This window comes from Saccopteryx leptura, chromosome 5, assembly GCF_036850995.1.
Source record: "Saccopteryx leptura isolate mSacLep1 chromosome 5, mSacLep1_pri_phased_curated, whole genome shotgun sequence".
Classification (NCBI taxonomy): Eukaryota; Metazoa; Chordata; class Mammalia; order Chiroptera; family Emballonuridae; genus Saccopteryx; species Saccopteryx leptura.
In genome coordinates, this window is record NC_089507.1 from 211665473 (window position 1) to 211693219 (window position 27747).

Consider the following 27747-nt stretch of genomic DNA (forward strand, 5'->3'; position numbering starts at 1 on the left):
ACACACCCCTGGCAACAGACTGTTCTGAATCTAACATTTGCTTGTCGTTTACCTCCCTCCTCGGGTCCCCTGGCCCCCTCCTCACCCATTTCCCCCAAACCCACCCGAATGCAGGCCTCGGTCCATAGCCCACTGGGGCCGGTGCTGAACTACTCACTGTGGACGGTTGGGTGGCTCGGGCGGGGCCCTCCGCTCTGGGCCTCTGCCTCCCGGCTGGCTCCGTAATGCGGGGTAAGGAGGGTGGAATCAGAAGGTGGCTTCTCTCACCGGCCAGCTCTGATATTTAGATACTGACATTTCTGGGATCGATGTGCATTTTAACTTCGGACAGGTTGGCGCTCAGACCTCCACCTTGGCCAGGGAGCAGGCTGCCCTGTTACCACGGAGCGGATGCCACTGCAAGCCTGCAGAGGTCTGGGGTTACAGACCTCCCCCAGCCCTCTCTGCTCCGCTCAAGCCTGGGCAGAGGGACCAAGGCCGTCCCTGCTCCCTGCTCCCTGCCATCTCCACAGAGCTGTGACGCCTCTGCCCTGCCACTCCAGTTCTCTCTCTCTCGTTCTCATGAGTGGCATCATGAGCCATCAATCCGCCAAACTCTCAGCAAAATAAAGCTTGCCGCTCCCCCTCCATCTGGGGTGCTGATCCTAAGCCCCGGCGATGCGGGCATGTCCGGGGCTGCCTCTGCTTCTCCCGGCATCCTTCCTACACCTCTCCAAGAATATGCCCCCCGCCCCATCTCCAGGGAACTTCACCTCCTTCACCTGAGCTTCTTCACCTGCACAGGGTATACCTGTCTTCCTGACTCAGCGCAGCCACGTCACGCCAGAGGCTACTCCCTGTAGTAGATGTTTTTATTAGTAGTATTGATTTTAGAGAGGGAGGGAAGACAGAGAGAGAGAGAGAGAGAGAGAGAGAGAGAGATTGAAAGGCGGGAGGAGAGGGAAGTATCAACTCACAGTAGTTGCTTCTCGTATGTGCCTTGCCCAGGCAAGCCCGGGGTTTCAAACTGGTGACCTCAGCGTTCCAGGTCGATGCTTTATCCACCGTGCCACCACAGGTCAGGCCCTGTAGTAGGCTCTTACAGCCCCTACTTGACCTTAAGACTCCTGCAACAACTTTTCTCTGTCTCTCATTCTTATCCCTTAACCCCAACACGACAACGCTCAAAACACAGCAGGTGTCTGCTGAAACACCAATAATATCCATTAACTAAGAGTAATGTATTATAACCATTTCCTTACCATTTGGTCTTTACAATGCCCTGATCTCAGCATTTTACAAATATCATTTCAGTCAATCCTCCCAGGTCCACCCCCAGATTTCTCAGCCCGACAATTGAGGTTCAAAGCGGTGGTGACTTGCCCAAGGTCACATAGCCAGGAAATGGCAGAGTCAAGACTGGAATTTAGCCTGACCGGGCAGTGGCACAGTGGATACAGCGGCGGACTGGGATGCAGAGGACCCAGGATTGAGATCTCACGGTTGCCAGCTTGAGCGCAGGCTCATCTGGCTTGAGCCAAAAGCTCACCAGCTTGGACCCAAGATCACTGGCTAGAGCAAGGGGTTACTCGGTCTGCTGAAGGCCCATGGTCAAGGCACATATGGGAAAGCAATCAATGAACAACTAAGGTGTCGCAACAAAAAACTGATGATTGGTGCTTCTCATCTCTCCGTTCCTGTCTGTCTGTCCCTATCTATCCCTCTCTCTGACTCTCTCTGTCCCTGTGGAAAAAAAAAAAAAATCAGAATTTAAGTTTGGTTGTTTTTTATTTAAGGTTTTATTGATTTTACAGAGAAAGGAGCGGGTAGAGCAAGAAGTATCAACTCACAGTTGCTTCACTTTAGTTGTTCATTGGTTGCTTCTCATATGTGCCTTGACCGGGCAAGCCCAGGATTTCGAACCAGCGATCTCCGCATTCCAGACCAATGCTCTACCCACCGCACCACCACAGGCCAGGCAGGAACTTGAGTTCTTACCCACTGCCCTACTTGGCTTCCTCCAATCCACAAATAAAGGAGAGGATATGTGAGGAGTCGTGGCCAGCCAGTGAGGGGCCGTGGGGGCTCTGGAGAAACCAGCCCGGCCCAGGGCCAGAGGGCAGATTTTGCAAATAGAATTTAACAACTTTCTATTAAGCACCTGTTCTGTGCAAAGCCCTGTACTAGGTGCTGGGGAGCAAAGAAAGAGTGTATGAGACATCCTAGGGTTCACAGTCTAGCCAGAGAGACCAACTGTGTCCCAGGACAAAGTGAAGACCAAGCAGAACTTGTCCCCAGAAAAGAACAGATAAGGCGCTCAGGGGTTGCAGAGGAGGGGAAGACAGAGTCTCATTGTAGGGGTGGGGGTGGGAGGGCTCACAGGGCTTTGTAGGTCAGAGGTTGGTACCTGAGCTGGGCCTTGGAAATCAGACAGGATTTCAACAGAGAGCGGGGAAGCGGGGTGGCATTCTTGGCAGGGAGGAACCCAGGGACCCACAGCAAAGACACCGGGAAGCACTGGGCATATCCCAGGAACCTCGGGAGACACATTCTCCAAACCCTTCCCCTTGGCATTGGCCCCCAGTGTCCAGCTCTGGAGAGAGGGGGGTGTGGGGACGGAAAGAAACTTTGCTTGGAGCGATAGGCACATGAGGCAGTGTACAGATGATCTTTTATTGAGTTGTACACTTGAAACATATATTCCCCCCCCCTTAAATTCAGTTTAATAAATAAATAAATAAATGAAACAACCCTGAACGTGGTGGTTCCAAACTTACATGGGTCATGACTCAAAGACTCAGATGATGTCTGTCTGTGGATCTTGTCCAGAGATCAAAGCATATTCTCAAAGGTGTATGTGTCATTTCAGAAGTTCATAAACTTTTGAGGTCAGCATTCTCCAAGGGCAATCGGAGACCACTGCCTCCCAAGTCACCTCAACGAGGAATCTATTAAAATGGGCTGATTCATGGGCTCCACCAAGATCCCACCCTCCTGGGGAACAGCTGAATTTGTTTTATTTTTTTTATTATTTTTTTATTTTTTTATTTTTTTTCTTTTCTGAAGCTGGAAACGAGGAGAGACAGTCAGACAGACTCCCGCATGCGCCCGACTGGGATCCACCCAGCACGCCCACCAGGGGCGAAGCTCTGCCCACCAGGGGGCGATGCTCTGCCCCTCTGGGGCGTCGCTCTGCTGCGACCAGAGCCACTCTAGCGCCTGGGGCAGAGGCCAAGGAGCCATCCCCAGCACTCGGGCCATCTTTGCTCCAATGGAGCCTTGGCTGCGGGAGGGGAAGAGAGAGACAGAGAGGAAGGTGGGGGTGGAGAAGCAAATGGGCGCTTCTCCTATGTGCCCTGGCCGGGAATCGAACCCGGGTCCCCCGCATGCCAGGCCAACGCTCTACCGCTGAGCCAACCGGCCAGGGCCGTACAGCTGAATTTGAATCTCTGGGCAAGGGCCCTGGCCAGTTGGTTCAGTGGTAGAGCATCAGCTCAGCGTGTGGAAGTACCGGGTTCAATTCCCAATCAGGGCACACAAGAGAAGTGACCATCTGCTTCTCCACCTCTCTCCCTCCCTTTCTCTCTTCCTCTCTTACTCTCTCTCTCTCTCTCTCTCTCTCTCTCTCCCCCTCCCGCAGCCATGGCTCAATTGGTTCAAGCAAGTTAGCCCCAGGCACTGAGGATGGCTCCAGGGCCTCGCCACAAGGGCTAAAATAGCTTGGTTGCCAAGAAATGGAGCAATGGCCCCAGATGGGCAAAGCATCGCCCGGCAGGGGGCTTGCTGGGTGGATTCTGGTCGGAGAGAATAGGAGTCTGTCTCTCTGTCACCCCACCTCTCACTTAATTAAAAAAAATCTCTGGGCCAGTCCTGGAAGAGTGTTTTCCAGCAAGCTGCTCTTGGGGGATCCCTGCCTTAGGGAACCCTCGGGGGGGGGGGCTGCTGGGTGCTCTCTCTTTAGCTGTTTCATATATTGAATTTCTGCTTCCTTGCCTAAGGAGAGAAGGCTGTGTGGCTAAAAGTTTTAAAGCCACTGCTCATTAATCAAGGCCCCTTCTGGTGGAGCCATCTGCTCAAGCTGACCATGGTCACGGTCACGGTCACGGTCATGGTCATGGTTACGGCCATGGTGGGACTGGGTGGAGGCCCAGCAAGCTGGCTGCAGCTGCCCAGGCTCTGAAGTGGCATTCTGAGGTGAGCAGCCTGGGAGTCTAAACTCCTGGGATGAACGTGTGCTGAGAGAAGGTTTCTAATCAAGCCCAGCCCCGAGGCTCCTCTCCGCTCCCCAGACTGTCTCAGGCTGGCCCTCGGCCAGCTCTGGCTTCCTTCCCTTTTTCTTTCCAGCACAAGCATCCTCCCGAACCCGGGTCTCCCGGCTCCGGCACCGCCTCTACCCGTCCCGGAGCCTGAGAGAGGGCCACCGAGCTCCAAACTCCCAAGCCACCTTCTGAGACAAAACTATCCATCTCTGCAGAGGATAAACTTATTTAACTGAGAGACTCAAGACAATCTGTGAAAAACTAAGGTGGTCAGTGACAAAACAATATTTAGGAAATAAACCAAGCGCCTCCAGACCTACTCTGTCACCTGACCCTGACGCCACGTCTCTCCCACAGGTGGCCAGCTGCCTAGAACCGGAAGGACTCAGAGCCGTGGCCAGCCCTGGGGTGGACACTTCAGTGTCCATCTCTAGGTGGGGACAGCACAGGCCTGGGAGACAGGAGACCTGCACCGGAGACCCTGCTTTCTGAGCCCAGAATTTGTCCTCTGAGTCTGAGCAAATGCATGTCCCCCTGTAGACCCTGAACGTTCTCCGAGGCCCCTCCTGAGGTGGCATAGGAATGACTCCAGAGCACCCACTGGCTTTAGATGGATCTAGATTTCAATCCCAGCTGTGCTGCCTGCTGGCTGAGGACTGGGTAGGCCTTAGGTGAAGTCTTTAGCCTCCTTTAATAAAATGGGGGTCATCTGACCTGTGGTGGCGCAGTGGATAAAGTATTGACTTGCAATGCTAAGGTCACCAGTTCGAAACCCTGGGCTTGCCGGGTCAAGGCACATACAACTACTATGAGTTGATGTTTTCTGCTCCTCCCCGCCTTCTCTCTCTCTAAAATCAGTAAAGTAAAATCTTTTTTTTTTTTTTTTTTACAGAAACAGAGAGAGAGTCAGAGAGAGGGATAGACAGACAGGAACGGAGAGAGATGAGAAGCATCAATCATTAGTTTTTCGTTGTGACACCTTAGTTGTTCATTGATTGCTTTCTCATATGTGCCTTGACCGTGGGGCTATAGCAGACCGAGCAACCCCATGCTCGAGCCAGCGACCTTGGGTCCAAGCTGGTGAGCTTTGCTCGAACCTGATGAGCCCACGCTCAAGCTGGTGACCTCGAGGTCTCGAACCTGGGTCCTCCGCGTCTCAGTCCGACGCTCTATCCACTGCGCCACCGCCTGGTCAGGCAGTTAAGTAAAATCTTTAATAAAATGGGGGTCTAATTTCTGTCTTGCTGGGTAGGTGCAAGGATTAGAAGACACGGGTATGAAAAGTGCTTAGCACGAGGCCTGGCACATGGTAAGCAGTTGTTCATCAGCTACCAGAGCGAGCCCCTGACGAGGAAAACTGGGCTTTCTCATCCTTAGTGGCCCCAAGCAACCCCAAAACCACCCACCTGAACTGGATCTGGACGCTTTATCTTTAGACCTTGAATCTGGACAGAAGACGGGGAGAGGGAGGAGGGGAAGGCCAGAGAAGAGAATGAAAGAAAACTGAGAAGAGGAAAGAGGAAAGCAAGGGAAAGTCAGGGGCTGAGGAGGGGCCTGGCTCCCCTGGCCTGGGGAAAGGAAGACGACCTCAGGGAAACTGCCAAGACAAGATAAGCCTTCTCTCCTTTCCAGAGCCTTCCCCAGGCCCGCCCAGGCAAGGCTCAGAGGGATGCGGCCTGCGGAGAGCACCGCCCTGGCTGTCAATAGGGACATTGAAGCTTTGGGTTACTTCCAGCTCCGCCTGCCCCCGGTGGCCTCCTCCAGCTGGAGCAAGCAGAGAGGGCCAGAGCCAGGCTGAGAACAAAACTACCTGTCTGTCCAGCCAGGGGCGGGGCACTGCCTGCTCGACCCCCTCGCTCAGAATTCTGATCCTGACTCAGCAGGACTCTTCCCCAGTGGGTCCCCACCGCCGGGCCATCCGCAGGCCTCTACCTGCCCCACGCTCCTGCTTCCGGGGCTACCGATGCCACTGGGGGAAAAGCACTGTGCAGTCTGTCAACAGGAGCCACCGACGAGGCGTTCCCGTCACTGACTGGCTGTGTGACCTTCTAGGTGTCACTTCTCTGAGCATGTTTCCCCCTCTGGCTAATGAGGGCGGGGGGGGGGGGGGAGGCAGGACCATGTCGAGGGTTTTCCCAATCCCGACAGTAGCAACGCTTCGTAGGACCCCTCCGAGGACAAAGGGGCGAAGAGGACTCGCCTCGGGAGAGGAATAGGCCGGCTGGGCTCTGCTAAGAAGGCAATAGATGTGGCAGTGGCCAAGGGTGATGATGATGATGATGGTGATGATTAAAAATCACAGCAACAAACTCTTAAGCACTTTATAGAGAGCTTTCCCGTTATCCCCCGGGAGTCACAATCTGGCGAGAGAGGTAGAGCAGGACAGTAATGATTCACATCTGGCAGATGAGGACAGGGAAGCAAGACGGAAGGGACTCGTCCCGGCTACCAAGTGCAGAGAAGGGGGAGCCGGCTACCAAGTGCAGAGAAGGGGGAGCCGAAGAGGAAGCAGTGAGTGCTGCGTGCCTACCACGTGCCCGCTCCCCAGGCTCGCTCCCATCTGTTATCACGCCCGCCCGAGGCTCACCACCACCACAGCACGGCATTGCAGGCGCTGCCGTCCCTATCGCACAGAAGAGGAGACTGAGGCTGAGGAAAGGAACTGACTGACACCTGAAGGCTCGTGGCTGTCCCGCTACACGGCCTGGGTTTGGACCTGGGCTTGTGGGACTCCAAGACCGGCACTTGCTTCGTCTTCCTGTGTGTACTGAGTTCCGTAGTGTCTCCGCCCCACCCCGCCTCACCTCCCAAATCCATGTCTACCCAGAACCTCCAAATGTGACCTTGTTTGGAAAGAGTCTTTGCCAAGGTAATTAGTGAAATAAAATAAGGTTATACTGGATCAAGGGGGTCCTAAATCCAATATGACCAGTGTCCCTTTTAAGAAGAGGAGGCAACACAACACAGAGGCATGCAGGGAGAAAGAGGAGAAAGTCATCTGACAACAGAGGCAGAGGCTGCTGTGAGCCAAGGAACCCCTGGGGTGGCCGGCGACCACCGGAAGCTAGGAGAGAAGCCAGAAACAGACCCCACTCAGAGCCTTCAGGGGGAACCAACCTTGCCGACACCTTGATTTCTGACTTCTAGCTCTAGAACCGTGAAAGAATAAATCCCTACTTTTTCAAGCCACTTGGATTGTGGTATTTAGTTAAGCGGCCCTAGGAAATTAAGGCACTGTGAGTCCGTTGAGTAGCTGACCTGGGATTCAAATGACAATTTTCAGATTCCCACTCATTGGCCTTGAGGTTAATGGAAGCCTGGGGGGGGGGGGGGCTGTGAGAAGTCATGCTCATCTCTCCTTCACCTCCCTGGCCCAGGCTGGCCTGAAGTCCATCAGCTGTGCTCATTCCAAAGTCTAGGACTCTCTCCACTCCACTGAGCCCTCCCACCATGCAGATTAGCACACACTGAGCCCAGTCTCCTGGTCAGTAATCCCCACTGCCCTCCTCCCAGGTCATCCTCTCACACCAGCTAGAGAGCTGGGGGGGTTTTGTTTGTTTGTTTAGTGGCAGAGACAGAGAGAATCAGAGAGAAGGACAGATAGGGATGGACAGACAAACAGGAAGAGAGAGAGATGAGAAACATCAATTCTTTGTTGCGGTTCCTTAGTTGTTCATTGATTGATTTCTCATATGTGCCTTGACCATGGGGCTACAGCAAACCAAGTGACCCCTTGCTCGAGCCAGTGACCTTGGGCTCCAGCTAGTGAGCCTTGCTCAAACCAGACGAGCCCGTGCTCAAGATGGCGACCTTGGGGTCTCAAACCTGGGTCCTCCGCATCCCAGTCCGACGCTCTATCCACTATGCCACCACCTGGTCAGGCTGGAGAGCTGGTTTTGAAATTCAAATTTGATCCTTCCTGGCTGGCTTTACCCTCTTCCCTTATTCTGCACCACCTGTAGGTTAAGCCACCTGGGAACCTTTTTTATTTTCTGAGGCCACGGGAAAACCCCTTTTGCTTAAACAAGTGGGGACTTGCTGTGTAAAACCAGTGTTTCCATGTTTCAATGGAGGTGTCCCCAAACCCAATATATTATGTAAACTTAATTTATAGCCCTAAAGCAAGATCAGGTTTCCGAGATTTCCCAAGAATGGGCTCCCCACCAAAAAAAAAAAAAAAGAAAAAGATAAAAGAATTTCAGTCTGTGCCAGGTCTGGCCCCAACCTTCCTCTCAGGCGCTATCTCCACCCCACCTCTCCCCACCACTCACCGCCTTCTGATCCAACCACATGGAACTATTGGGAGTGACCCCAGCAAGCCATAGTGCCTTTGCATATGCTGCTCCAACTACCTGGAAGATAAAATCCAGCCCCAAACACCAACCCTCTCCTCCAGGAAGCCTTTTCCTACATGAACAGCCATATCCTGTCGCCTTGTACGCTGCACACATCTTTGCGGGTCTGTGCCCATGCCTGGCCTGTGAACTCGGTTGTATTCATTTCTCTTTCTGTAGGCTCGGGGTTGGCAAAAGGCATTCAAGTATGTTGCACTGAATTGTGGAGTAGCCATAATAGTAATGATCGCTGACATTTACCAAATGTTACTGTGTGCTTAGTTTTAGCACTGTGCAAAGCATTCCATGTGTCTTACCTCATTTTGTTCTCAAAACAGTCCTACAAAACAGAGAGTATCATTGGTCCTGGTTCACATGCAAGGAAATAAAGAGATAAAGTCATTTGCCCAAGACCATCCAACTAGTATGTTGCAAAGCCCAAATGACTCTAAAGCCAGGGCTAGTAAACAACACTAGATATACAGTCCATTCCAACACCCTCATTTTACGAAAGAGGAAACAAGCAAGAAAGCGAAGGTGACTTGTCCACAGTCAGTAACAAGGCATGGACTCTGATCTTTAGAGTCCCTATTCAATGCTCTTCCTCTTCTTATTCTTACAGGATTCTAACCCAGGAGTACACAGAAAACAAGCTAGGTGGTGTCTCCCGAAGAACTTTCTCCTGCACCCAGGATGGGCCTGGGCACGGTGTGGAAATGCGACAGTCAAAAAGACACATAAACCTACTTTTAAAAAGCCAAGGCCTGCTTAGATATTACAACATTAGGGCTTGGGAAAAGAACTTTAGGTATCATTTTGTATCATCTCCCATTTTATACAGTTATTCATTCAAGGAATTTATTGACCACCAATCATAAGCCAGGCACTGAGTGGGGGCACTAAGAAGACAGATAATAAAGTTCCTGTTCAGGTGGTATTTGTAACCAAATGAGGAGAGACAAACAATTAACAAGTTCATGTATAATTACAAACTCTTATAAGCACTAGAAATACAGGGAGCTCTAAAAATGTCTAACAGGGAAAACTGACTTAGCCTAAGGGGTTGGTAAAGCCCTCCCACACCCCAGGAAAGTGACTCTTGAAATCTGAGGAGTGAAGAATTAACCAAGATAAGAAGCAAGGGAAGAGTGTGCTGGACAAGGGGAACAGCATGTGGAAAGTCTTAGAGGCAAAAGAGTTCCTGCAGCTTGGTGAACTAAAAGAAGGCTGGAGTGGCTGATTTCCAGAGGGGTGGATGGACTCCATCCTGCAGGTCTTGTAGGTGGAGGTAAGGAGTGGAAAAACTGAGCAGAGTGGGAAACCCCTTGCTCGAAACCTGGCCCAGAGTAGACATTGTCAATGAGTCATTGTGTTATTCCGTGTCCAAGATCACAAGAAAGACATGGGACTTAAAACCAGTACCGCTACCTGCCAGGTTAGGGCTGTAGGCTACTTCAGGTATGTGTGTGTGGGAGGGAGCAGGGGAGGCTTTTCAGGTGTTCCAACCTATAGGAGGTTCTGGCTCTCTGTCTGCACTTCTCTTGAGCTCTAGAGTACACCAGAATTGCCTGGATTTGTTAAAGCAGACCGCTGAGCTCCAACTCCACAGTTATTGATTGGGTAAGTCTGGCTTGAGGCCCAAGAATTTGCATTTCTAAACGGAAGGATACCAGCTGATCCTGCTGCTTGCTGCTGGTGGGGTAAGCACACTCGGAGAACCACTGCTCTAGATGAGATTATGTGGGGGCTGGGCATATGGGGAGTGGGGACCATGGCCAGGGTCCTTGGGGACTAGAAGGGTAGAATCCTAAATCTAGGTGATGATGAGACAAACTCTAGCACTGTGCGAAAGGGAAGGGGTCTCAAAGTCCCAGAATCCAACCCCCTAGTTTCTCAGCCAGGGAAACTGAGATGGAGGGGCTTTACACTGACATAAGAGAAGCATGTTGAGTGAACAGGTAAACACATAAAGGGTTTGACCCAAGTTAAAAGGAGACGACCCACGGACCAGATTCCAGGCTTTTCTTGTCTGGGGAAAGGAATTCAGGGAAGGGGACAGCAAGCTCAGCTTTCCCCAGCTTCTGCTGTCTCGGCCAGGGAAACATTTTAAGAATTGCAGAAATCTGCTGTTGGCCTCCAATCCTATCACCCATCCACCCTCCTTCCTTTCACACTCTCAGCTCCTTCCCTTTACACTCCAAAGCCTGTGCACTTGATCCTGGCAAACCAGGCAGCAGAGGGGGAAGCAAAGTTATAGGGAAAAAGAACTAACTGGAAGTGAAGGGAGAATTCGCACTTGGATATCCTTCTTCCAGAACAACTCCTTCCTTCCGGAAAAGTCTCAGTTTCTCTCCATCCTTGCATCCAGTCTTACCCCAAATCTACTTACATTTCACTACCAGCACCTGAAACCGGGTGCTCCATTTCTAAACCACCTATTCGCCCAGTTGTTCTAAAATACAGTAGCCCTGAATAAAATTTTTCTATCCTATTTCACTTGGCAGAAATATGCCACTTCTCTCACAAACCCACATGCACAGTCTCGTTAATATACAATCAGCCATACCTACATAAAAACAAATACACCAGAATTTATAAAAACACATAGAAATTATTCACTGTTCACTGATAAAACATACCTTTGCACCCAAATGCATAACTCACAGGCAGAACGCACACAGACTATAGATCAAGAAATGCATGCACTGCATTAATAAATGAGGAAAGGGGTACTTACACACCCAGAGAACTCAAAGTAGAGGTCTCCTGAGGGAGGAATCGAGGGGGATGGAGGCGCTGGCACACCAAGAGAGTGGTTCTCCCTCCTCCTTTCACGGTACCTAAAATGTGGCTCTACTCTGAGTGCAGGTGTGAGGGGGGAGTGGGGTTGACCTGGCCAAGCCGGGTCTGGCTCTGGACCACGGTCCTAGCACCGCGACAGCAAATGGATTCCTGAATCGACTGGGACACCAGCCTGGGGACAGCTGTCGCGGCCACCACCCCACACCCACAACCCACACACACACCGGGCTTCAGGCGTGACACGCCCTCCGCTCCAGCTCAACCGGGTACGCGGGCTTCGCTGTCAGCCCGGCTCTTTCATGCCCCCTGGGTGTGGCCGCCCACCTGCCAGCAGGGCGTCTCCGCCCCGCGAGGACTAAGACGCCGCCGCCACCCATTGCCCCGGCCAGGTGCCCGGCTCCCGCCGATGGCAGCGCCTCGGCCGCCGCCCCCACCCCTTCCTCGCGGCAGTACGGAGACAAAGCCGCGCACACGCACACGGGGGCTACGCGGGTGCACACCCGCCCTCGCCGCGCACACACGGGGAGTCACACTGGCTCTCACACAGCGACACACACACACACACACACACACACACACACACACACACACACATACACACCGCCACAGGCTCCGGCCACAAGCAAAGCCACTGGCACACACCCTCATCAAGCTGTACACTCAGCTACACATTCGGACACACCCTCTCATAGACACATTCATCGACAGACACACACCCTCACCCAGTCCAGTCGGCGGAGACATACAGGGTACATACAGTGAGATGCACACACAGATGCACACCCGGCGCACACGCGCGCGCGCACACCGAGCATCCACTTGCACTGACCCACGGACACACGCACGCTCACACCCAACACACACACGGGGACGTGGACCCCGACACACATACCGAACGAACCGAAGCCGGGCTCCTGCCTGGGGCCCCCGCCCGGGTGATGTCTAGAACCCTGGAGCCTGCCCGCCCGCCTGTCAGTGTTCGAAGACCCGGGCCGAGCCCTAGCCCTCCGTGGTCACCTCCACCACACAGACACTCACACACTCACACACACACACACACACACACACACACTCACGCACGCACGCGCGAGCTGGGACGCGGCGGGGTCCTGGCGGCCCGGAGGAGGGCGGCGGGGACGGCTAACCTGGAGGTGGCGGCGCGGCTTCCGGGCGCTGTCTGTCCTCGATCCCTGCGTCCGGCGGCCGCCGGCCGGGCTCCGAGCTGCGCAGAAAAGCCCCGCTCGCTCGCTCCCTCTCTCGCTCGCTCGCTCGCTCCCTCTCTCCCTCCCACGGCGCTCAGCCCCCTCCCCGCCCGCCCCCCACACCCGGTTTCCCCGCTCTGCCCGGCCCCGGCCGGCTCCCCCGAGGAGGCGGCGGCGATCCCGGCTGCCCAGGCAGCCGCGGGCGGGCGGGCGAGGAGCGGCCGCGGCGAGCAGCGAACAGATGGGGGAGCGCCGGAGACGCCGGAGCCGCCGGAGCCGCGCGTCGGGAGGAGCCGCGTCGCCCCGGGGAGGGGCGGGAGGAGGGGGTTGAGCCCCGTGAGCTCGCCCGGCGCTCGTGGCCCGCCGCCCGCTTCCCCACGTGGGCCCCACGCCCGGCGCCTACCTTGAGCCACCGCGGGGCTCTCAGGCCGGGAGCAATCAGCGGAGCAAGGAAGTGGGGACCCCGACCCCGGGCCTCGTCGTCCTCCAGGTCCCAGCCGGGTGGGCATGGGCCCCGCCCCTGCCGCCTCCCGGGACCCCGCCTGCGCGGACCTCGGTCTTCCCTAGCTGGGACGCCTCGGCTCGCGGCCCGGTGCCCCGGGCTAACCCTGCGGCCCGGCGCCAAGCTCGCGGTTCTCGTCCACCTCCAGCCCAGACCTGGCCGACGCCCACCAGCTTCCCCGCCGCCCTCCCATTGTTCCCGGAGCGGGAGCTCTCGGAAGATAACGCCGCGCATTCCAGCCCCTCTTGGGCAGTAATACCTCCGGACTGTCTGGGGACTCCCTGGGCGCGGGCCCCTGGCTCCAGGGCCCCGATGCCCACCCTCCACAGGCGCTGGCACACCCAAGTAAAGAGCTTTGCTAAATAACCACCACAACCCTTTAGGCGCTTCTTCAGGGAGGGAGGAACTAACCCAAGTTCAGCAAGCTCGAGAGCGAGAGCGCAGCTGGGAGAAGGTGGGGCACCGATTAGGTGTCTTCATTCCATAGATGAGGAAACGGAGAGGACTCCTGCCACAGAGCTCCTGCGAAGTGCAAGGCCCTCCAGAAATACACAGGGAATAGTGCGTCTGGCCTCCTTTGTTGGACACTAAAGCACAGAGACGTACTGGGTTTTTCTGGAAGTTGGGAGGTAAGAAAAGGCCTACTAAGTGCAAGAACTCTCAACTACTTTGTCTCACTTAGTCCTGACCACAGGTCTATGTGGCAGCTGTAATCACCCCCACTTTCCATATAAGAAGCTGGTCTTGGGTCCCCCCACCAGACAGCACAGAGGCAATATCAAGTCCAACAATTACTGAGGTTGACTGCACTCCTCCCTCCCGTATAGGTATGAAGTGCCAAGTGAGCTGCCAGAAACGTAAGAGTTCAAGGAGGGACTTTTACAAACTAGAACTGAGGGAGCTGAGGCCCCAAAACAGGACTGAGCAGCATGGCTTGGGGAGAGGTTATAATTAAGAATAAAACTAAAGTGTTTGGAGCACTTACTATATTCCAGGCACTGTTGTAAGAGATTTACTTGCACTAACTCATTTAATCCCACGATAACACTGTGGAAAAGAGGTTATTCTTATCCTCGCTTTATACGTCAAGAAACTAAAACACAAAGACATTACATAGCTTGTAAACCGGCAAAGCCAAGATCCAAACCCAGGAAGCTGATTCCCGAGCCTGTACTTTTAACTACCACAGGCCAGACAGAGCAGCCCTGAATTCGAGGCAAACATTTAAATGTCTAGAATACGCACCACAGCAGGACTCGACTTGCTGCCTTCTGTCTCCCTGTGTGTAACTGGTGTCCAGCACACAGGGCCTGGTATGCACCCTAATTGGTTAAGCTACAGCATGACTGCCACATGGGGCTGTAGTGCCACGTGGAGGGCTGGGTTACAGCCCTCTCTGCCCCGCTGGGCATTTTTATCAGTGGTTGTGGATGAAGCAGAGAAAGGCATGAAATGCTAATCAAATCTACAGCTGTCATGAAGTTGGGATGGACAGCAAACCCTCCGGAAACCAAAATTCATTTTCTAAAAGATTTCAGCAGCCTTGGGGCTGAGCTGAAACTAACAAGATAAAAGTGCCACAAAGAATAAACGTAAACTCCTGCTCTTCAGTCCAAACCAAAGCAGTCCCATAGAACTTTCTATGATGCTGGAAAGTGTCCTGAATATGCATTGTCTGATATAGTAGCCACTGGTCACTTGTGGCTGGTGAGCACTTGAAATGAGACTAGCGGAACTGAGAAACTATCATTTTAATTGTATTTCATTTTAAGCACTTTAAGTGTAAATTGACACATGGGGCTTGTGGCTGCCATATTGGACAGTGCAGTTCTAAATGATCAAATGCCCAAAATAAAGGACAGAAAGAATCTAGATGAAGTTTCAGAGAAAATGACTAAAAGGTTTGAGTTGACCTCAAGCTCAACCGTGCAATGTGGCTGGAGGAAAAAAAAAGAGAGAGAGAGAAAAAAGGAAGGAAGGGAGGGTAAGAGGAAAGGAAAAAAGGAAGGAAGAGAGGGGGAAGTAAACATGATATGCTGTAGCAACAGAAACCAGGGGGCAGGCTGCCATGGTTAGCCTCACGTGAGGCTCTGGGCTGATCACAGCTGGACTACAGACGTCAGCTCTGGGTTCCGCAGTCTGATGGGGACACTGTCACGCCAGAGCAAGTCTAGAGGAGGGGACCAGAATGCTGAGGACCTGGATGCCATCTTGGTGGTGAATGATTTAAACAGCTTGGAGATGGGAAAGCACAAGGGGGATATAACGTGTCTCCAAACATTGGAAGGACTGTCATATAGAAGATGTGATTTGTTTCTTATTATTTAGGTCTACTGAAACAAAAAATTCTGCAAACCCCTCAGCCATGCTCTGTTTCCCTCAGCACCTTATCCACCCAAGATCTGACCCCATATTCAAAATTGACTACAAATTTGCTAACAAATGGATATGAAAGAATTCTACTCATCCCCAGTGGGTGGACATCTAGGAGGACAATTTCAGCTTACAATAAAAAACTCTCTAACAGTCAAAGCTGTCCAAGAATAGAGTGGACCGCCTTGAGAGTGATGAGCTCCTTGCCAATAAATGTATTTAAAGAAAACTTGGTCTTCATTTGGAGGCTGAACCAGGAACCAGATGACCTTTCAAGTTGAAAAATGAGGGGAAACACAAGATCAAGGCCGTGCTTCCAGACAATTATCTGGCTGGATGTATAGAACACATTGACGTGGAGGGAGCAGAGGCAGGGTGAGACCTGCTGCAGGGATCCAGCAGGTAAGAGAATAGGCTGGGTAGCAGTGGCCAGGGAAAACCAAGGACAGGTACATGGCAACAGGAGCACTGCTACCGGCTGCGAGCCAGGGGCTGCAGGTTCTAGCCCTACCTCTGCCATTAGGTCATTGTATATTCTCAGACAAATCCCTTCCGTTCTCCAGTTTTCAGTTTCCCCATCTGTGAATAATCCAGAGAGCTTGCAGAATAATCTCCAAGTCTCTTCTAACTCTGGATTCTGTTTATGGGAGAGATATTATGAAGGATAACTGGGATAATGTACTAGACAGACTTTCATATATAGCTTCAAAGTAACAATATCATTAGTGTCATTTATTATTATTACCAAGACCACCTCCCTAAGACTTGGTAACTAGATTGGTAGGAGGGGACAAGAAGGGGTCAATGGACTGCATCTGTAGGGGAGGGAGTAGGGGCAAAGGACCTCTGATCTTTTGGGAGAGTCAGCTAGCCTCTCTACCCCTCCCTTAAGTTCTGTGAGGACAAACAGTGTTCTGTGTTCTGTCACCTTGTGAACTGCTTCCTCATTCCTTTGACCCACACCCATACTTGGCTAAAGGAAGCAACCCCTTCAAGGAAAGTTAGACACCCCCCCACCTCCTTTTGATAGTCACAAATGACACCTGGTGTTGTCTTGTCTTATATAAGTATCATCCTCTCATATAAAAATAGCCAATATTATTGCACACTATATGCTAAGCACTTTCCTTACGTAATTTTCTCACCCTGGGAGGTCACTATACTTCTAATCCCCATTTTCTAAATGAGAACACTGTGGCTCATGAAGACGCACAATCTTCCCACAATCACAAAGCTTACGAGGGGGGATTCCAATACAAAAGTGTGTGCTTTCAAGGCCGCATTCCCAAAGGCTTCCAGCATTTTATGCTGTAGTTTGCAACAGCTTAGGGAGGAGGGCAAGGTTGGTATGGTATCCAATTTATAGCCGGTAGACTAAAGCTCAGAGAGGTTAAAGCAAATCACTTGGACAAGTTAGTGAAGTCTTTCAGTGTGCAGTTCAGCACTGTTTCCAGTTCTCTGCTGCTCTCCTGCACCCCAGCAGTGCTTTCTTCCTTCCCCAGAACCTTCCAGGGCCTCCCCAGTCCTCCAAGTCTGATGCCCAGCCCACTTAAGAAAAGAACTTTTACTTGTTCTTGTTCTTGTTCTGGGACAGAGTAAGGAAAGGATTTCTGAAAGGCAAATGTTAATTCCTACCCCTCACCACCACCACCGGCACACACACCACAGCCCAAGGTGATAGAACTGAAGGCTTACAGAGTGAGTCACTGGGAGCCGACCTGCCTGTCACCTGAGCACAGGTGCTAAGCTTAGTTTAGAGGGCTGGAAAAGTAGGCCAAGTGTTCTCATCCCCAGGAGCACAGCCCAAATGCACCCCATGCCCCCTACTCATCTCATCCCAAAATTCTGCAAACATTTAGGGAAGACTGTGCAAGGTCTTGGGGGCAGAGGGGACACATGGCATACCAGAGTGAGCCCTCACCCTTCAGAGGGAATAAGACAGTGAGTACAAAGCTCTTCTTATGAAGAGTAACAGAAGTACATGGTGACTAATTTCAAGGAGAGACAGTCCACTAAGGAGTTGAGGTCAGAGTTGAGTCTTAAAAAGTAAGCTGAGCATGAAGAGGCAGTAGAGGGGCCCTTGGGCTGCAGGAATGTACATGCAGAGGCCCTAAAGCTTAAATATATTTGGACTCCATTTAGCAGGCCATAGGGAGCCATGGAGGGCACGATGGCTCTGGAGAAAGACTTGTCTGGGTTTGAATCCTGGCTCTCTCCCTTCTCGCCGTTTGACCTTGTGCAAGTGACTTAACCCCTGTGGTAGAGATATTCTTGTTCCCCACTATTTGCTCTCCCCCTTCCCAGGAAGAGTATACATTCTAGCCAGTTGCCATGTGACTTGAGTACACTCCAAAGGAGTTTGCTTCCCCAGCCCAGTGTCAGGTCAATGGAATTGGGCCAGAGAGATATATACCGGGTCTAAGCAGAAACTTGAGGAACCATCGTATGTTTGGGTCTAAAATCATATTCTTTTACCTCTGCCACTGGGATGGCATGTCCTAGACAGGAGCTATGTCTTCAGCCTGGATCCTGGAGTGAAAAGATACATAAAACAGAACTGCAGCCGATCCCAAACTGTCCCACAGTGATTGATGGGTAAGAGGAGGGAGAAAACTTTGTTGTTGTAAGCCACTGAGAATTGGGGGTTGTTTATTATATCATAATTTAGCACAGCTTAGTGATTTTAGTAGTACCTACCTCATAGAACTGTTGTGAGGATTAAAGATGATTATCTCATGAAATAAGCATTTCATTAGGGATTTGCATTATAAAATGATCATTCGGCCTACACATATATGAAAATTTGATAGATGACAGAAATGACATTTGTCAAAAAGTACCAAAGGAAGGTGTAATAGGTTGAATAGTTTGTCCTCCCAAAAATTCACGTCCACCAAAGGGCCTCAGAATATGACCTTATTTGGACATAGGGTCTTTGCAGACATAATTCATCAAGGATCTCAAGATTAACTCATCCTGGATTTACAGAAGGTGCTACATCCAATGACTGGTGTCCTTATAAAAAAAAGAAAAAGACAAGGCCCACGGAGACACAGAGAAGGTCTGTGAAGGTGATGTGAAGACAGAGGCAGAGACTAGAGTGATGTATCTACAAGCCCAAGAACTCCAAGGACTGTTGGTGACCACCAGAAGCCAGGAGAGGAGTATGGACTGTGAACCAATTCCTCCAACACCTGGATTTTGGACTTCTGGCCTCCTGAACTGTGAGAGAATAAATTTCTGTTGTTTTAAGCCACCAGGTTTGTGGTAATTTGTTATGACAGCCCTAGAAAACTAATACGGATGGATTATTTTCAAAATGATACTGAACAATTGGTTATTCATTCGGAAAAAAATAAAATTAGATTCCTACCTCATAGCACACACAAAAAATAACCTTAGGTTGGATTAAAAAGACCTAAATTCAAAAAGCAAAACTTTAAAATCTTTAGAGGGAACTAGCTCTTTAGAGGGAAGGATTTTTTAAACAGAACACAAGAATCACAACTTGTATTAGTCTGGGCTCCAGAGAAAGAGAACCAATAGGAAATCTATATAAATAGTAGGTTTATTATAAGGAATTGGCTCACGTGGCTATGGAGGCTGGGAAGTCCCATGATCTGCAGTCTGTAAGCTGGAGGCTCAGTAGAGCTGATGGTGTAAGTTCTAGTCCAAGTCTGAGACAGAAGACAGGAGAAGGAAGGCCTGTGTCCCAGCTGGAAGTCAGCAGACAGCACATTCTCCCTCACTCTGCTTTTGTGTTCCGTTCAGGCCTTCAGGGGATTCAATGTGGCCCTCTCACATCGGGCGGGCAATTCACTTTACTTGGTTTCCCACTTCAAATGTGAGTCTCCTCCAGGAACATTCTCACAGATACACCTAGAATATTGCTTTTCCAAATATCTGAACACTCCATGGCCCAAAGTGATGCATCATCATTGAGGCAACTTGGAAATCTATATAAAATTGGCCACTGTTTTTATCCCCTGTATTTTGAACTTTGACAATAAAACAAAACTTTTTGAATCCTGAAAAAAAAAAATCGATGCATAAAATTAACCACCACACAAATTAAAAAATGAAAAGAACTGATATAAATCGTACACCTGAAACCTGTATAATTTTGTTAACCAGAGTCACCTCAGTAAATTCAATAGAAAAGGGGGAAAAAGAACTGCTATAGTCAATTACATTAAATGCAGAACTTCTGTCCTTCAAAAGGTGCCATAGCCTGACAGGTGGTGGCGCAGTGGATAGAGCATCAGCCTGGGATGCAGAGGACCCAAGTTTGAAACCCTGATGTTACCGGCTTGAGTGTGGGATCATAGACATGACCCCATGGTCGCTGGCTTGAGCCCAAAGGTCACTGGCTCTTTCTTTGAAAGATTTTATTTATTCATTTTGGAGAGAAGAGAGAGAGAAGGGTGGGGGGAGGAGCAGGAAGCATCAACTTCTGTATATGCCTTGACCAGGCAAGCCCAGGGTTCCAAACCGGTGACCTCAGCATTCCAGGTCAATGTCAATGCTCTATCCACTGCACCACCACAGGTCAGGCCAAAGGCACTGGCTTGAAGCCCAATGTTGCTGGCTTGAGCATGATTTAACCTAAAAATGGTTAAAATATTAAATTTTATGTTATGTATATTTCACCATAATAAAAAAATTATATTACTAAAAAGAATTAAGCAGGGTGAAAAGAAATATGCATTGTTGTATTTATTTCTTAGCTTACTCAAAAATAATGGTGACCAATTTATTTCAGATATTCCAGGATTGCTGGATTTGTTTAGGAATTGCCTACAAGCCTCCCACATATTTCTGATTACTTTGGATATGGTACACTAATTGATCATACCTTTGACAGAGCAAAGAGGAAATGATGGGCAAAATGTTCTTGGGGAAAAAAATGGAGGAGTCAAAGTATCCTTTAATGGATGTGTTTAGAACTCTTACAGGATCTGTGTAACTAAGAGCAGAGGAGGGATTTCAGAACCAGCAGATATTGCAACAGGAGAGACATGAAAATTAGATGTTGGGAGTCCTCTCATCACTTTAGAATGAGAAGATTGAGCCAGTAATTTCTAAGACCCCTCCAACTCTAACAGTACATAGCTCTGTTATTAAAAAAAATGAAAACTAATTCACATTTGCCCTGTGCCTGCGGCTTGTATGGCTCTGTGCCAAGTGCTTTTTAGCATTAGTTTATTCAACCCTCAGTGGCTCTATGTGGTTGGTATTATGGCCCTTATTTTCAGACGAAGAAATAAGGGCTCCAATAACTTACATAACTTACTCAAAGTCCCAGAGCTAGGAGGCAGCATGGCTAAGAACCGAGGCCAGGGATGTCTGACTCCAAAGTCTTATGCTCCCCACTAAGCCGTGCTATGGGCCTTCCTTCACGGAGATATTTGAGACAAGGAGAGAGCTGACTCGGCTGCAGGCCTGGGCCACCCCCTGCTCAAAAGCAAGAGCCTGAAGCCTCCTCTCTCCTCTTGTTATGTCAGGGAGCTGTCGATACTGCCACAATCCAGAAGTTCAGCTAGAAACTGCCCAAGAAGCTTCAAATATTGAACACTGTCAGGTGTTCACCTCCCCTTACAAATGGAGCACTTGTTGCCCAGGTGAAGTGGTTGAGGCCCTGGCAGAGGGGCTATATCTGACTATATCTGTCCTTCTCTCACCTAGAATGGGCAAAACAAAAAACAAACCAAGTTATGATAATGCACCCCGAGTGGGTAAAGAATATTGTGCGTGGGTTTTATCAGACAACATGCTGGAATAATTTCTCATCAGTGCCTGGTCTTCTAGCCTCCTGCTCATTCTATACCTGCGTGGCCTGATCAAGTCTCCTAAAGCACAGCTCCAACAAGGGCTCTCTCTAGCTCAAGAGGCAAGTCCAAAGTCCTTGGCTTGGTATTTGCAGCCTCTGGGGTGCATCTCTATCTCCATTTCCAAGTGCTACCAATCTTTTACAGACCCCTGTCCTACCCCCCCCCCCCCCCCGCTCCCTGTACGTGCTTCCTCTTTTCCCACTATAGTGGGCTGTGACAGCCACACCTGGTTCTAATTTCCCTTCTCTGGTAATAACACCCCCACACTTTTTTTTTCTTTTTAGCAAGAGAGACAGGAAGGGAGAGAGAGATGAGAAGTACAGTGTGTCTGTAAAATCATGGTGCACTTTTGACCGGTCACAGGGAAGCAACAAAAGACGACAGAAATGTGAAATCTGCACCAAATAAAAGGAAAACCCTCCCAGTTTCTGTAGGATGATGTGGCAGCATGTGTGCATGCACAGATGATGATGTAACACCGTGTATACAGCGGAGCAGCCCACGGCCATGCCAGTCAAGATGTGGACGGTACAGAGGAAAGTTCAGTATGTTCTGTGGCTCGCTAAATTCAAATCCGTGACCAAAGTGCAACGTGAATATCGGCGCATTTATAACGAAGTGCCACCACTTAGGAATAACATTACTCAGTGGGATAAGCAGTTGAAGGAAACCAGCAGTTTGGCGGAGAAACCCGTTCTGGTAGGCCATCAGTCAGTGACGAGTCTGTAGAGGCTATACGGGATAGCTACCTAAGGAGCCCTAAAAAATCTGTGCATGAGCCCACATCAAACTGCACTGAATAGGTACGAAACTGGGAGAGTTTTCCTTTTATTTGGTGCAGATTTCACATTTCTATCGTCTTTTGTTACTTTCCTGTGACCAGTCAAAAGTGCACCATGACTTTACGGACACACTGTATATCAACTCATAGTTGCAACACTCTAGTTGTTCATTCCCTGCTTCTCATACATGCCTTGACAGGGGGCTCCCTTCGAGCCAATGACCCCTTGCTCAAGCCAGCAACCCAGTGGCCTAAGCCAGTGACCTTGGGTTGAAGCCAGTGACCATGACTCATGTCTATGATCCCATGCTCAAGCTGGTGACCTCGGGGTTTTGAACCTGGATCCTCAGCGTCCCAGATCAACGCTCTTTCCACTGCGCCCCCACCTGGTCAGGCACTTTGGAGAACTCCTTGCTCATCACTAATTCACAGAATCCTGTATTGCCCAATGGGATCTATCTTCCTGGCCACATGGATTAATTCAAAGTTGGGTACTGTATATGATCTAAGCTGACTCCCTTACAACCTGCTCTGGGACTTTCCTGTTCTAGGTAGCAGGGAGGGCTGTCTCACTTTCCTCTGGTCTCCCATAATTCTGATCTAAACTTTTCTTAGGGTGTCTAGTGCTTTCTAGCTTGTACTACAGTTATTCTTATCTTCTCTGTGCAATTCTTGGCTCCTACTTTCTCCGACTGCTCTGCTTTTTTTCAAGTACTTGATTTTTAACAGGCATTTCCTGACTACCTCTTACGTGCAGACATTGTGTTATGCTCTGGGGATACAGAGTTGGATGAGAGGTAGTCCCTTGCTGAATGGATGGATTGATGAATGAAAATGTTCCTCTGGGACTCACTCGGCTTATCACAGGGGATTTGAGCAGCAGAAAATAGTAGACACAAAGTCCAAAGTTGTTAGCCTGGCATTTGAGACCTTCCACAATCTGTTTTTTTTGGGTTTTTCCTTTTTAAGTGATAGAGACAAAGACAGAGAGAGGGACATATAGGGACAGACAGGAATGGAGATAGATGACAAACATCAATTCTTCATTGCGGCACCTTAGTTATTCATTGATTGCTTTTCTCATATGTGCCTTGACTGGGGGGCTTCAGCCAAGCCAGTGACCTTGGGCTCAAACCAGCGACCTTTGGGCTCAAGCCAGTGGCCATGGGGTCATGTCTTTGATCTCACACTCAAGCCAACGACCCCATGCTCAAGCCAGCGACCTCAGGGTTTTCAACCTGGGTCTTCAGCATCCCAGGCTGACACTCTACCCACTGAGCCACCACCTGGTCATGCCACAATTCATCCAGTTCTAATTTTGTTTCCCCTACACACAGTCTTACCTCCAGCCAAACTGAACTGTTTGTTGTCCTAGAATATCCCAAGATGTCCCTATCCGTGGGTGTTTGCCCAGGCTGTGGTCTTTTCTCATAATCTGTCTTCCTGTTTTTCTCTCTCATTCATACCTCCCTCTTTCCACATCTAATTTTACCCTCACACTTTCCTCCTCTCCCTTCTCCTCCCCCTCTATCACTGTCTCCCCTTTCCCTTTTCCCTCCTCTAAGCTCTCCTTGAGCTCTTTCTACAGTTCCCTCCACCCCCCGCCTCCTAACTTTCCTCTCATTTCGTGATCGCCTTCCTGCTCTGTGCACAGTCCTTTCCCACTGGGGGCAAAATATGTAATAAGACAACCTCAATGAAACAGCTTCTAGATCTCATCAGAAGAAGCCCTCAGAGTAGGATGGAAAGGAAAGAGGGAGAAACGGAGGTGGGAGGGGATCCTGGAGGCAGAGCAGAGGCTGCCTAGCGACTGCCTAGAGGCTGGTGAATCAACAGCGCATCGTGTCAGTTATCTGCCTCCAACCAACATCCAACTTCTCCCTTTCCTCCCTGTGATCACAGAATTATGAAAAATCAGAACTGCAGAAATCTTTCACATTCATCTACTCTGCCTCCATAATTTTGCAGCTGGGAAAGTGAGCTAGGGAAACAGAGGCCCAATAAAAGGCAGCAACTATACTGCTCACAAAATTAGAGGATATTTCAAAATGAATATGAAGCGATAAAAAAAGCATTTGATTTTTTTTTTTCTTAAATAAGAACATCAGAAAAGCAAATGACAAGTCAAGGAAAGTTGTTTAATTATGTAAAGGAGACAAAAAACCAACTTTTATTTCATCGATGAAAATGTACTATACAAAAGGCTGAAAGTACTGGAGTATCTGCACGTTCCCTGATCCTCTAATTTTTGTGAGCAGTGTAGCTGATGTCACCCAGCAAGTCAGTGGCTCAGCAAGAGCTGGAGTCCTAAGCCTCCTGACCCCCTGACCCTGTGAATGTCCTTTCACCTATGACACAATGCCTTCCTTCAGTTTAGTCCTTCCCCCTGATTCCTACCCCACCAGGCTTGGGATTATATCTAAAAATTCCCAACATCTCCCCACTCCCCACCCCAAATAAGTGTATAATTCACTATTTAGTGGGCAGAAGGGACCAACCACATCAGAAGGTCCAGCCCTAAATCCTAAGGGCATATTTGATGGTGGTGGGATGGTGAAAGTGTCAGTCTGGCCTGTAGGGGGACCAGTCTCCGTTATAAGCGGCTTCTCTTGAGATAAGGGATGCTCTGTTTCAGCAAGCCACCTTGGCAGGACCCCTCCTCACTCTCCTAGCCTATCCGGCTGCCTGAAGTCTTTCCCTCACTCCTCCAGCCACCAGCCTTCAGCCATGGACTTAAAACAGAAGCCACCCAGGCACAGGACTGTCCGTGGCTGCTGGTGAAGGCAGCTGGAGGGGGGGGGGGGCGGGACGGGAAGGGCTTCCAGCAGCTCCACTTTCAGGCCTGCTCCTCCACTCCACAAAGGGCCACTGTCTGAGCACAGAGGGACCCTGAAGGGAGGCCTCCCAAGGTGCTCGGCAACAGGGCCAGGTTTCATCACACTGGGCCTTCAGGCCAAGTAAACATCGGGGAGAAACAGGCCCAGCAGTTTTGCAGACAGGCTCCTGGCTCCAGGCAAGCTCAATGGCATCGTCATCCAAGGCTACCCAAGGTTTCCCTGAGACAATAAGGAGAATCGGGGTCATTTGTCCAATTTTCTCCAGAAACAGAGAGTCAGGATGAGAAACTGGTTCTCTCCTAGTCCACTTCCCATTGTTCAAGGAGCAGAGACCCATCCTATTCCCCTCTTAAAGAGCAAAAGTTTTACAGAAAATTTTAATTAGTTAAGAGGAAAGAGAGAACTCTGAGCTTGAGTAATCAAGGAAGACTTCCTGGAAGAAGTGTGATTTAGCCTGACCAGGCGGTGGCGCAGTGGATAGAGCGTCGGACTGGGATGCAGAGGACCCAGGTTCGAGACCCCGAGGTTGCCAGCTTGAGTGAGGGCTCATCTGGTTTGAGCAAAGCTCACCAGCTTGAAACCAAGGTCGCTGGCTCCAGCAAGGGGCTACTCGGTCTGCTGAAGGCCCTCAGTCAAGGCACATATGAGAAAGCAATCAATGAACAACTAAGGTGTTGCAATGCGCAATGAAAAACTAATGTTTGATGCTTCTCATCTCTCTCTGTTCCTGTCTATCCCTCTCTCTAACTCATTCTCTGTCTCTGTAAAAAAAAAAAAAAAAAAAAAAGGAGAAGTGTGATTTAAATGTGATTTCCCATACCCCTGTGTTTAGATAGAATCTCCACAATGGACAGGAAGAAAAAGGCATTTTAGGCAGAGAGCATGGCAACTGACAAGTTGCAGCATATGGAAAGCAAGAACATTTGGCATTAATGAAGAAAATTTTCTGGCTAGGGTAAAGAATTCATATAGGAGAAGGAAGATAATAAGACCGGACAGTTTGGTAGGGAGTTAAACCATGACCAGTCTTAACAGGCAGATTGAGGAGTCATTACAGTTTCTGAGCAGAGCAGTAATGGGATGAAAGCTTAGTCTTAGGATGTTATGAAAAAGCCCCTACATTGAGCCCCAAACCTCTGAATAACCTTAGCCTGGTTATGGCCTATCTCTGGGGCTTGGTTTCTTCATTTTTAAAATAAAAGGGTTACACCAGAGAATCTTGAAGTCCTTTTGCATCTCTAAAATGCAAGGATTCTCTGATGGAGCAACATGGACCCTATAGAATGATGAGGCTGTGGCCACACCCCAAATCTCCCTGAGCTGCATTTCTACAATAAATCATTTGCTTACGGCTGTGGAATGCCACGACCACTACCGCTGTCACCTGGCACTCTCCCCCTCTTTTTAAAATTTTCATTGATTTGCCTGACCTGTGGTGGCACAGTGGATGGAGCGTCGACCTGGAATGCTGAGGTTGCCGGTTCAAAACCTTGGGCTTGCCCGGTCAAGGCACATATGGGAGTCAAAGCTGCTTCCTGCTCCTCCCCCCTTCTCTCTCTCTCTCTCTCTCTCTCTCTCTCTCAAATGAATAAATAAATAAAAATAATTAAAAAATTTTTTCATTGATTTGAGAGGAGAGAGAGAGAAAAGAAAAAGGGGAGAGAGAGTGTGAGAGAGAAGCATCAACTTGTTTCACCTAGTTGTGCACTCACTGATTGCTTCTCATACATCCCCTGACTGGGGATCAAACCTGCACTGGGAGGACACTTTATCCACTGAGCCTGCTGGCCAGCCCGGCCTCCCCCTCCCCCCTATTATAAGACTTTATTTTTGTGAATAGGAAATACATACACATACTGCAAGTTTTAAGCCATAAAAAGATATATGTATGGTAAAAAATAAGCTTCCTCCGTCCCCTATTTCCAGCCTCCAATGTCTTCTTCCACTATGACCAATTTCTTGAGTATCCTTTCATTTATATATATATAAAGATTCTATAAAGATTCCTTTTCTTGGGAGCATACTAGACACACACCTTGTTTTTTTAACTTGGAAATTCTGGAGATCTTCTCATATGAGTATATGAAGAACTGTCTCATTCTTTGTAAAGCAGAACTGTGACTTATTAAACCAGTCCCCTAGAAAGAAATATTTAAGGTGCTTCGTGTGTGTGTGTGTGTGTGTGTGTGTGTGTGTGTGTGTGTGGCAGAGACAGAGAAAGTCAGAGAGAGGAACAGATAGGGACAGACAGGAAGGGAGAGAGATGAGAAACATCAATTCTTCGTTTCGGCTCCTTAGTTGTTCATTGATTGATTTCTCATATGTGCCTTGACGTGGGGACTACAGCAGACCGAGTAACCCCTTGCTTGAGCCAGTGACTTTGGGCTCAAGCTGCTGAGCTTGCTCAAACCAGATGAGACCACGCTCAAGCTGGCGACCTCAGGGTCTCGAAACTGGGTCCTCCACATCCCAGTCCAACGCTCTAACCACTGCGCAACCGCCTGGTCAGGCAAGGTGCTTCTTTTCTATTACAAACAATGTATCAATGAATATCCTAAACATGCACCATTCAGCATATGCTGGAATAGGTCTACAGGAGACACTGCAGAATTACTGAATACTCACAATAGTTAAAAACAATGATAATTATACTGATTATGTAAATGAGAAAACTGAAGCACTGACAAAAATTCATTCACTTGCTCAAAGTCACACAGCTCTTATGTAATAGAGTTGTCATTTCAATATGGATAATCTGAAACCAGAGCCAAGACATCCAATTGTTTGTTTCCCTGGTGGCTTCTAAACTGTAGCACACAGCAGCATCACCTGGAGGACTAGTTCATA

The 27747-nt window shown here is 49.6% G+C and overlaps 1 protein-coding gene across 13 annotated transcripts in view; it reads right to left on the bottom strand.

Moving 5' to 3' along the window:
* Window positions 1–27747, bottom strand: part of EPB41L1 (erythrocyte membrane protein band 4.1 like 1) — a 162219-nt gene that overhangs the window by 115947 nt on the left and 18525 nt on the right. For 3 of the 13 annotated variants that reach the window (XM_066383910.1, XM_066383906.1, XM_066383907.1), the window contains exon 1: window positions 12520–12689. The exons of 9 other annotated variants lie outside the window; for them this stretch is intronic. The gene's annotated coding sequence lies outside the window, so the exon portion shown is untranslated. Of the gene's footprint in view, window positions 1–12519; window positions 12690–13337; window positions 13430–27747 lie in introns of those variants that run through there. One more of the 13 variants, XM_066383909.1, reaches the window with a different exon arrangement.